We start from the raw sequence: 11,543 nt of genomic DNA, 5'->3' as shown, positions 1-11,543 counted from the left end.
GATTGCTGAACAACTAATCAAATGGCCACCCCACCTCCTTTGTTTTTACTCTGCTGCTACTCACTGTTTATTATCTATCCATAGTCAATTTGACAAATGGATAGATAATAATCCCCACCAGCTGCAACCTGTTCCATAATTAAGACCTCTACAAATACTCAGCCCTGCCACTTCCACGCTGCCGGATCATAATCTCTGCTCAGTCAGTCCACGTTCTAGCCGTTTGTTACTATTCAGATCCTGCTATCATGTTGTGCCTGTTTTCTTTGCCTGTTCTTTGCCTGAGCTGTTTTCCTCTCTGCTACAATTCTCTGACTCTGGTCCCTGTCTCCTGTCCCATGTCTTGTTATCCTGCTCCTCTGGTCCTGCTCCTCTGTCCTGGATTCTCCACTCTACTACTCCCTTGGATTCCCCTCCGGACCTGCTAACCCTGTCTCAACCACTCTCACTCCAGCCTCAGCCTCAGCCTCCGTTTCCAGCAACACACCCGAGCTTCCCCTGACCTGCACACCATCTCCCCCTGGGGTTCAATAAATACCTTGGTTACTTCATCCCAGTCTCCTCTTCTGAGTCTGCTCTTGGGTTCCTCTGTTCCACCCCGCATAACACTGAGGAACCATGCCAAATCATTTCAGTCTCCTGAGGGGGAATAGGCTTTGTCATGCCCTCTTCACGACTGTCTTGGTGTACTTGTACCATGATAGTTTGTTGTTGATGTGGACACCAAGGAACTTGAAGCTCTCAACCTGCTCCACTACAGCCCTGTCGATGTGAATGGGGGGCGTGCTCGGTCCTCCATTTCCTGTAGTCCACAATTATCTCCTTTGTCTTGATCACGTTGAGGGATATGTTTTTGTCCTGGCCCCACACAGCCAGGTCTCTGACCTTCTCTTTTCCGGCTGTCTCATCGTGGTCAGTGATCAGGCCTACCACTGTTGTGTCATTGGCAAATTTAATGATGGTGTTGGAGTCATGCCTGGCCATGCAGTCATGAGTGAACAGGGAGTACAGGAGGGGACTGAGCACACACCCCTGAGGGGCCTCCATGTTGAGGATCAGCGTGGAGGATGTGTCGTTACCAACCCTTACCACCTGGGAGTGGCCTGTCAGGAAGTCAAGGATCCAGTTGCAGAGGGAGGTGCTTAGTCCCAGGGTCCTTAGCTTAGTGATGAGCTTTGAGGGCACTATGGTGTTGAATGCTGAGCTGTAGTCAATAAATAGCATTCTCACATAGGGGTTCCTTTTGTCCAGGTGGGAAAGGGCAGTGTGGAGTGTGATTGAGATTGCATCATCTGTCGATTTATGCAAATTGGAGTGGGTCTCTGGGATAATGGTGTTGATGTGAGCCATGACCAGCCCTTCAAAACACTTCATGGCTACAGATGTGAGTGCTACCGGTCGGTAGTCATTTAGGCAGGTTACCTTAGTGTTAGTGGGCACAGGGACTATGGTAGTCTGCTTGAAACATGTTGGTATTACAGACTCAGTCAGGGACAGGTTGAAAATGTCAGTGAAGACACTTGCCAGTTGGTCAGCGCATACTCGGAGTACACGTCCTGGTAATCCGTCTGGCCCTGCGGCCTTGTGAATGTTGACCTGTTTAAAGGTCTTTCTCACATCGGCTACAGAGAGTGAGAATGCTTATAACAGAGCAACCTATAGGCCAATCGGTGCCATTCTTTTTGACCAAGTTACTCATAGCCTCTACTTTCTGTGTGCCAAAAGAGAAAAAAGTTTAACAATAGGTTTCACATTTCCCTGATTACAGTATGAAAGGGAATGCAAGGCACATACACAAATGTAAGAATTTTTACACTTCCATTTTCTTCTTAGATGATAAGTTCCCTATTTAGGGGATTTTGAATGGTTCTGGACCGGTTCCAGGGTCCAGTGCCTTGTGCTGGGCATACACTAGATGCCTTCTAAAATCTTATCTTGGACATGCTCACACTTCCCGATTTCCTTGTCCCAAATCTTTCATTCCATCCATCATCAACCCCAGGACGTGGGTGCCCACACTACACGATGATTCCCTAGTTGATCCTGCCCTGTGTTTCTTGGTTGTCGTAGGAAAAGAATGCTGACATTCAAACAGCTAGCTGCTTTATTAGTGTGCACATTATTATGTGCAGAAACATACAAAATATGGAGGTGCAGAATATGGACCCGCAAATGGTTGGACAGATGTGGACAATATGAACTTTCTATTCTACAGAGGGAATTGGAGGTAATATAACACTTTTTTAAAAAGTTATAGCCTATAGTTAGCATGCTAGATACTTGGCTTTATCAACAGGCTAGTTAACCATCTTGTCTACAGTATTTTACTCACAAACCCAATATTTATTCCATGTCTATGATGACATCCACTTTACTTACCAGGTTGCTGAAGGGCAGAGGGTATTTCATTCCAGCCTTTATCTTTTTGGTTCCTGTCATGGTGGGACACAGAGGTAATATTGAAAAGGCTGCTGCATTCTCTCCACAGCTCCACCAATCTGTCTTCCATCACATTGGTCCGTACGGTGCGTGTTGATGTTGCTTTCCTCTTCGCCCTCATTGTTTTGGGTCTCACATGCTGAATGCTCATTGGCTATTGGCAGTAGTCCTTGCCCAATTGCGTCGTAGCACTGCTCATACTACAAGATGAACGACCAACCCTTCTGACATGCCAGAAAATTATCGGGACAACCGACAAGGGTCTGGAGAAGAGAACAGCCATCATCGGTTTCGTCCTTTCCCAGCTCAAACTACGCGAGTCCCATTGCACTGCTCCTAGCCCAAGTTCATAGGATTTCACCCCGATCACGAAACTTTGTCTGGGATGACAAAAACGGTTCTAATTCATGGCAAAATCATGTAGTATATGCCCGGCATTATAGTCTGTCTGCTTTCCGTTACCACTTTGTCAGCAGAGCTCGCACCGTACATTTACATAGGGAGTGACGTGTCACATTTTCTGGCCTATCCAGATTTTTTTTTGTTTTCCTCTGCTTCGGAGCCACGGAGCCCAGCCTCATCTCGCTGTGATATTCATAGCTGGATTTAGAGCACTCAGCATGAAAAAAATACAAAATAATTTTGTAGAATTGCTCCCGAGTGGCACAGCGGTCTAAGGCACTGCATCTTAGTGCAAGAGACGTCACTACAGTCACTGGTTTGAATCCAGGCTGAAACACATCCGGCCGTGATTGGGAGTCCCATAGAGCAGCACACAATTGGCCCAGTGTTGTCCGGGGTAGGCCGTTATTGTAAATAAGAATTTGTTCTTAAAACCTCTACAGGATAGGTGGGTCCCTTGCGGGATGGTTGAGCTAACATAGGCTAATGTGATTCGCATGAGGTTGTATGTAACAAGAATATTTCCCAGGAAATAGACATATTTGATATTGGCAACAAGCTTACATTCTTGTTAATCTAACTGCTCTGTCCAATTTACAGTTGCTATTACAGTGAAATAATTACATGCTATTGTTTGAGGAGAGTGCACAGTTATGAACTTGAAAATATATTAATAAACCAATTTGGCACATTTGGGCAGTCTTGATACAGAATGTGGAACCAAAATGCAATGGTTCATTGGATCAGTCTAAAACGTTGTACGTACACTGCTGCCATCTAGTGGCCAAAATCGAAATTGTGCCTGGGCTGGCATAATACATTATGGCCTTTCTCTTGCATTTCAAAGATGATGGTACAAAAAAAACACAAAAAAAAACATGTTTTTTTCTTTGTATTGTCTTTTACCAGATCTAATGTGTTACATTCTCCTATATTACTTTAAAAAATTCAACAAACATCAAAGTGTTTCCTTTCAAATGGTATCAAGAATATGCATATCCTTCTTCAGGTCCATAACTACAGGCAGTTCGATTTGGGTATGTCATTTTAGGCGAGAAAAAAATAGAAAAAAAGGGGCGGATCCTTAAGAGGTTTTAACTGATTTTCCTAGTTAAATATAATAAATAAATAAAAACATTTAATCCAACCACTTTCTCTTGGTAACAGAGAGACGACATCACTTTGTGTGTAAAGCTGAAATTGTAATGAGCCTGCAGACATTCGAATGGTGTCTCTGCTCGAGAGGAAGGTTAGCAAAAGATGCTCTGTCGTCAGTTATGTGAAATATGGCCAAATTTGTACTGTCACTAAATATGATCATATTTATTTTACAGTTATAAGAAAGGTAAAATCTTAGATAAGTCGTTTTTAATTTGATTGTTACTATATTTAGAAAGCATTTCAGTCATTTCAAGCCCTATTCCCCCACTTTTGTTGAATAGGAATATATAAATTTTTATATTTTCATAATATTTGTACTATGTACTTGATCTTGTGTCCTCAAAAGTGAGTACACCTCAGCAATTTTTAACTATTTCTTTACCAGAAAAGTGAGTTCCAGACTTTTCTAGAACTATGCAGCATTACTAGTTATTGTTTATGGCCATCTCAAGAAAAAGTATTACTTTTAGGTATATCTATTTAGGCAGAAATCTACATTTTGCCATAACGTTCAATTACAGTATGAAAGGGAATGCAAGGCACATATACTATTTTAAGTATTTTTACACGTCCATTTGGGGTATGTTTCCTGAGCTACAGCTTAGCAACGTTGAGGCAAATAATGGGACAAAATGCTTCTCTGGCACACGCACTGGGACAGTGATGTAAGGGGTGCGTAACTGGTGGCAGGGAAGTCAGACACAGGAGAGCAGCACTAGGTAATAGCCGGAGCAGTTTAATTGCAAAACCAACGGCATAAATAAATAACTAACATGGGTACAAAACCCGACGTGCACCAGTAAACATGTGCACAAGCACTTACAACAAACAATTCCACACAAAGACATGGGGGGAACAGAGGGTTAAATACACAACAATAAATGAGGGAAATCAAAACCAGGTGTGTAGGAAAACAAGACAAAACAAATGGAAAATGAAAAGTGGATCGACGATGGCTAGAAGACCGGGTACGGTGACCGCCGAACGCCACCCGAACAAGGAGAGGAACCGACTTCGGTGGAAGTCGTGACAAGTGACAAATGTTGAAATGCTGTTAACAACAAAATAAAAATAATGTGACCTAGTGATTAATGGGCTTTCTTTTCACTAAGGTTTATCCATATTTTTACAACAAGTTATTTAAAAAAAAATATATATAAAAATCTAATTAGATGGAAGACTCAGAAAAGGAGTACATGTCACAAAGTGGTGAGTCAACATATCTACATACTTTCCTCCAACTTGGGATGGCCATCTCTACGTCATCCAAACTGTGACTTCTACTGTGTTGCTCCATGAACCAATCTGAACCCTCCCTCTTCTATCATTCCAATAAAATTATAGCTTCAGAGAGGATATTGTATCATAGGAGTAAAATGTGTGGGTGGAAAGACAGTGTTGAAGAGCCTTTGACTGCTGCATTGATGTACCTGACTGTAGCACTGATCAAAAGCATCCTTCAGTTTTTCCACCTTCTATAGGCAGTTTGGAGGAGAGAGAACAAAGAGATCCTCGGCTTCCTCCTGACAGGATCAACGGACCTCGAGGGCTAATCTTTCATACTTGAGACTTCAGAACCTTTTCAGTCCCACAGCCTACATCTTACCCCTTAGACCACATCCACATCTGGAAGTTGAGGTGAGTTTTTTAACCTTGTAAATAATGTTTCTCTGATATTCTTGCTGCCTATCATCCATTGGCAACTGATGACCTAGTCACTCTTACCAGATACACACAGAGCTGTATCAGTGGAATATAACCTTGCCTTTCCTCCTCTGATCATCTCAAAGGGTGGCCCATTTCTTTAATTTAACTTCTCTAGGATAGGGGGCAGCATTTTCACGTTTGGATGAAAAGCATATTGTTAGTATATTTGGATAGAAAACACTCTGAAGTTTCTAAAACTGTTTGAATCATGTCTGTGAGTATAACATAACTTAGTTAGCAGGCGAAACCCAGAGGACAAACCATTCAGAATTTTTTGTTGTTGTTGAGGTCACTCTCTTTTCAATGGATTTTCATTGGGAATACAGATTTCTAATTGACCTTCTTGCAGTTCCTACCGCTTCCACTGGATGTCAACAGTCTTTAGAAATTGTTTGAGGGTTTTTCCTTTGTGTAATGAAGAAGTACGGCCATTTTGAATCAGGGTCACTTGTTGTGTCCTGTTTTTAGAGGCGCATGACCAGAAGGCTAGCTACAGTTTTTTTTATCCTGTATTGAACACAGATCATCCCGTCTTCAATTTTATCGATTATTTACGTAAAAAAATACCTAAAGTTGTATTACAAAAGTAGTTTGAAATGTTTTGGCAARGTTTACAGGTAACTTTTGAGATATTTTGTAGTCAAGTTTCACAAGTTGGAACCAGTGTTTTTCTGGATCAAACGCGCCAAATAAATGGACATTTTGGATATATATCAACGGAATTAATCGAACAAAAGGACCATTTGTGATGTTTATGGGACATATTGGAGTGCCAACAACAGAAGCTTTTCAAAGGTAAGGCATGAATTATATTTTTATTTCTGTGTTTTGTGTCGCGCCTGCAGGGTTGAAATATGCTTCTCTCTCTTTGTTACTATGGTGCTAACTCAGATAATAGCATTGTTTGCTTTCGCCGAAAAGCCTATTTGAATTCTGACATGTTGGCTGGATTCACAACCAGTGTAGCTTTAATTTGGCATCTTTCATGTGTGATTTAATGAAAGTTTGATTTTTATAGTAATTTATTTGAATWTGGCGCTCTGCATTTTCTCTGGCTTTTGGCCRAGTGAGACARYAGCGTCCCGCCTAAACTCAGATTTTTGGATATAAATATGAACTTTACCGAACAAAACATACATGTATTGTGTAACATGAAGTCCTATGAGTGTCACCTGAAGGTTAGTGATTAATTTTATCTCTATTTCTGCTTTTTGTTACTCCTCGCTTTGGCTGGAGAAATGTCTGTGTTTTTCTGTGGCTATGTACTGACCTAACATAATCGTTTGGTGTGCTTTCGCCGTAAATCCTTTTTGAAATCAGACATGTTGGCTGGATTCACAACAAGTGTAGCTTTAATGTGGTGTCTTTCATGTGTGATTCCATGAAAGTTTGATTTTTATAGTAATTATTTTGAATTTAGCGCTCTGCATTTTTACTGGCTTTTGGCCAGGTGGGACGCTAACATCCCACATAAGTTAACAAGGCAAGTCAGTTAAGAACAAATTCTTATTTTCAATGATGGCCTAGGAACAGTGGGTTAACTGCCTTGTTCAGGGGCAGAACAACAGATTTTTACCTTGTCAGCTCGGGGGATTCGATCTTGCAACCTTACGGTTACTAGTCCAATTCTCTAACCACTAGGCTACCTGCCGCCCCATATAAGGTCAGTGTTTTGACTGTGCACACAAAAGGCCATGGTAGCGAGTGCAACAAAAGCTCTTTCCGAGTTGTAAGGAATAAATGAATGAAGAGCGAGGTTCCCGTCAGCCTGAAATGGGTATGTGTGATCGAGAACCATGGAGTTAATGATGAAGGCAGGCTTCAAAGTGATGTTAGAATCCATTATACCCTGACTTCCTTTTCTTCAACTGTCATTTCCACTTGAACCTGTGAGTATGAAATGGGGAAATTTAGATGAAAAAAGGAATATTGACTTGACAGCACTTATATGCATTGCCTGCATTGTATAAAATATGGAGATTTGGAACCCTGTCTTATTGAAATAAGTGCAGAAAGGCTCCTTCACTAACATGGGCATACACATGCGCGCACACACACATGCACTGCATCTACATAGACTTTACTACCATTTTCACTTTCACCTGTAGGATCTGTCTTTCCATCTTGTAGAAGTATTTCATGTTACCTCTGTGTCCAGGCGAAGACATTGCAATGCATGGTTTTAGCTGACGTTAATTGAAGAGATGGTCCCGTTTGGCTCAGTTGGTAGAGCATGGTGCTTGCAACGCCAAGGTTGTGGGTGTAATTCTCATGGGGGACCAGTATGGAGAAAATGTATGCACGCACTACTGTAAGTCACTTGGGATAGCAGTGTCTGCTAAATTATGTAAATGTCCCAGGTTGCATAAAGTTCTAGAAAAGCAGCATCGGTCTTAGTATTGCAGCTTCTACTTGATTTGTTTGCATAACATTTGTTTATCACTGACCAGTTGCCCATTCTGCTGTTGTCTCCCTGATACTTTGGGATTATGATGAACCTTTACTGATGAACTTGTTCCGGTAAACTCAACTTCAACAGTTGAAATTATTCACCATGCTCAGTGCATTGAATAGGTACGCTTTCAAGTGAAACATTTCTTCATTTTATGTACATCTGCCTTAAATGATGTTGATGTTTCCTGCAACATGGCACGGCATTCTATATCCCTGTGGGGGCTTTCTGCATAACTAATCAACAGCATTAGCATCTGGATGCACAGTTTGGCAGCTTTGATGTAGCAGGTGTGTCATTCATTACACCATGGGCGGATGTCCCCACATACAAACCTAAGCTTGTATGTGGGGCTAGAACAAAAAACACAACAATACATTTGGTTTTCAAGGGCATGGTTTTCACAACTTAGCATAGTCATAATCAATTTCATTACAGCAGAGAGTTGTGTTTTGATATACAGTACCAGTCAAAAGGTTGGACACAACTACTCATTCAAGGGTTTTTCCTTAGTTTTGACTATTTTCTACATTGTAGAATAATAGTGAAGACATCAAAACTATGAAATAACACATATGGAATCATGTAGTAACTAAAAAGTGTTAAAACAAATCAAAATGTATTTTATATTTGAGATTTTTCAAAGTAGCCACCCTTTGCCTTGATGACAGCTTTGCACACACTTGGCATTCTCTCAACCAGCTTCATGAGGTAGTCACCTGGAATGCATTTCAATTAACATGTGTGCCTTGTTAAAAGTTAATTTGTGGAATTTCTTTCCTTCTTAAGGTGTTGGAGCCAATCAGTTGTGTTGTGACAAGGTATGGGTGGTATACAGAAGATAGCCCTATTTGGTCTTTTCAAGAACATTGAACATTTCTTCAAGTACAGTCGCAAAAAACATCAAGAGGTATGATGAAACTGTCTCTCATGAGGACTGCCTGTCACGTTTCTGACCTTATTTCCTTTATTTTGCCTTTGTTTAGTATGGTCAGGGCGTGAGTTGGGGTGGGCATTCTATGTTATGTGTTTCTATGTTGGGTTCAATGTATTAGCCTGATATGGTTCTCAATTAGGGGCAGGTGTTTTACGTTTCCTCTGATTGAGAACCATATTAAGGTAGGCTGTTCTCACTGTTTGTTTGTGGGTGATTGTTCCTGTGTCAGTGTTTGTACCACACGGGACTGTTTCGTTTCGTTCGTTCGTTCGTGTGTTCCGTCCTGTTCGTGCGTTCATGTGTTTTGTTCTCAAGTTCAGGTCTGTTCACGTCGTTTGTTATTTTGTAGTTTGTTCAAGTGTTTTTCGTCTTCGTTTAAATAAACGTAATTATGTCTTTAAACTACGCTGCATATTGGTCCAATCCTTGCTCCTCTTCAGATGAGGAGAAAGACGAGCGTTACACTGCCACAAGAAAGGAAGACCTAGAGTTACTTCTGCTGCAGAGGATAAGTTAATTATAGTTAACTGCACCTCAGATTGCAGCTCAAATAAATGCTTCACAGTGTTCAAGTAACAGACACATCTCAACATCAACTGTTCAGAGGAGACTGTGTGAATCAGGCCTTCATGGTCGAATTGCTGCAAAGAAACCACTACTAAAGGACACCAATAATAAGAAGAGACTTGCTTGGGCCAAGAAACACGAGCAATGGACGTTACACTGGTGGAAATCTGTCCTTTGGTCTGATGAGTCCAAATTTGAGATTTTTGATTCCAACCACCGTGTCTTTGTGAGATGCAGATTAGGTGAACGGATGATCTCCGCATGTGTGGTTCCCACAGTGAAGCATGGAGGAGGAGGTGTGATGTTGTGGGGCTGCTTTGCTGGTGACACTGTCTGTGATTTATTTAGAATTCAATGCACACTTAACCAGCATGTCTACCACAGCATTCTGCAGTGATATTCCATCCCATCTGGTTTGCATTTAGTGGGACTATCATTTATTTTTCAACAGGACAATGACCGAAAACACACCTCCAGGCTGTGTAAGGGCTATTTGACCGAGAAGGAGAGTGATGGTGTTGTATCAGATGACCTGGCCTCCACAATCACCCATCCTCAACCCAATTGAGATGGTTTGGGATGAGTTGGACCGCAGAGTGAAGGAAAAGCAGCCAACAAGTGCTCAGCATATGTTGGAACTTCTTCAAGACTGTTGGAAAAGCATTCCTCATGAATCTGGTTGAGTAAATGACAAGAGTGTGCAAAGCTGTCATCAAGGCAAAGGGTGGCTACTTTGAAGAATCAAAAATATATTTAGATTTTTTTAAACACTTTTTTGGATACTACATAATTCCATATGTGTTATTTCATAGTTTTAAAGTCTTTACTATTGTTCTACAATGTAGAAAATAGTATAAATAAAGAAAAACCCTTGAATGAGTAGTTGTGTCCAAACTTTTGACCGGTACTGTATCAATGAAAGAGGTGAAGTATTTTATCTTGGCTATAATTCATGTTGACAAGTCAAATATAGTTTCTCAGATTCAATTTGAGTTCTGGCTATAGGGGAAATTGCATACATTTAGCATACATTTTTTCTGTGTTGAGTAGCACCTCAATTGGAGCTTGGGCCACGAACACCATATAATTTGAACACCTTTTTTACATCTGCAACCAAAGGACATTGCATTGCTGTTGGTTTGAGGGTAAGGTCAGGCTACATCTGAGCACAACAAAATCATTTATTTCCCCTCTGTAACTGACACGAAAGAAGTCCTCGAGCGGCGGTCAGAAGTGATTGTCCTCTAAACCAGAGATCATTACTGCAGAGAGGCTATTTGACTGAGACCAAATATCCATGACCGCAATCATACATGGAGCATTTATTTTATAAACAATTTATGAGAAAAAGCTTTCAAAAGAAAGACACTGTTACCTCCACATAGAATATTGTGACCGAGATTAGAGAGTAAATGTTCTCCTTAAGAATAAATGAAGGGTTTAGTCATGAAAGAATATGCAGCTCTTTTCATGTCAATACAGTATTCACAAGCTATAAATCACTGCTTAAACATGTGACTTTTTGATGTAGCACAAGTCCATTTTCAATAGTTAGACATGGAGAAAAAGAAAAAGATGTCAGAAAACAGTTTTGTATTTTCATCATCTTTCACCTAAAAAGCAGGCAATGAAAAACACTTAAATTAAGAGAAGTAAGAGATAAAGGATAATAAGGAGAAACAGGTTTATGCGGGGTGTTCTGTTCATGATGTGTTAAATGAAAAGCTGAGTCTATTAAGCAGATCAAAACAGCTGGTGGCCTACCACAGGGCAAGGACAAAATGCCTCTGCCAGTGTGGCGTTATATTACTGCATATAAAAACCCATCCGCTGTAGCAAAGTCAAATTATTATTACTACTCTCATACTTGGAATGGGA

At 40.8% G+C, this 11,543-nt stretch overlaps 1 long non-coding RNA gene across 1 annotated transcript in view; it reads left to right on the top strand.

The window, feature by feature from the left end:
- The first annotated feature begins 5,389 nt into the window (after positions 1-5,389).
- LOC111971681 (uncharacterized) overlaps positions 5,390-11,543 on the top strand; it is a 54,143-nt gene continuing 47,989 nt past the window's right edge. Inside the window, exon 1 of the long non-coding RNA XR_002878295.2 lies at positions 5,390-5,640. This is a non-coding gene — a long non-coding RNA (uncharacterized lncRNA). The remainder of the gene's footprint in view (positions 5,641-11,543) is intronic.

The sequence above is a fragment of the Salvelinus sp. IW2-2015 genome, linkage group LG13 (genome assembly GCF_002910315.2).
Source record: "Salvelinus sp. IW2-2015 linkage group LG13, ASM291031v2, whole genome shotgun sequence".
NCBI lineage: Eukaryota > Metazoa > Chordata > Actinopteri > Salmoniformes > Salmonidae > Salvelinus > Salvelinus sp. IW2-2015.
The sequence above is the reverse complement of the archived record's forward strand: the minus strand, read 5'-3'. Positions and strand labels throughout refer to the sequence as shown.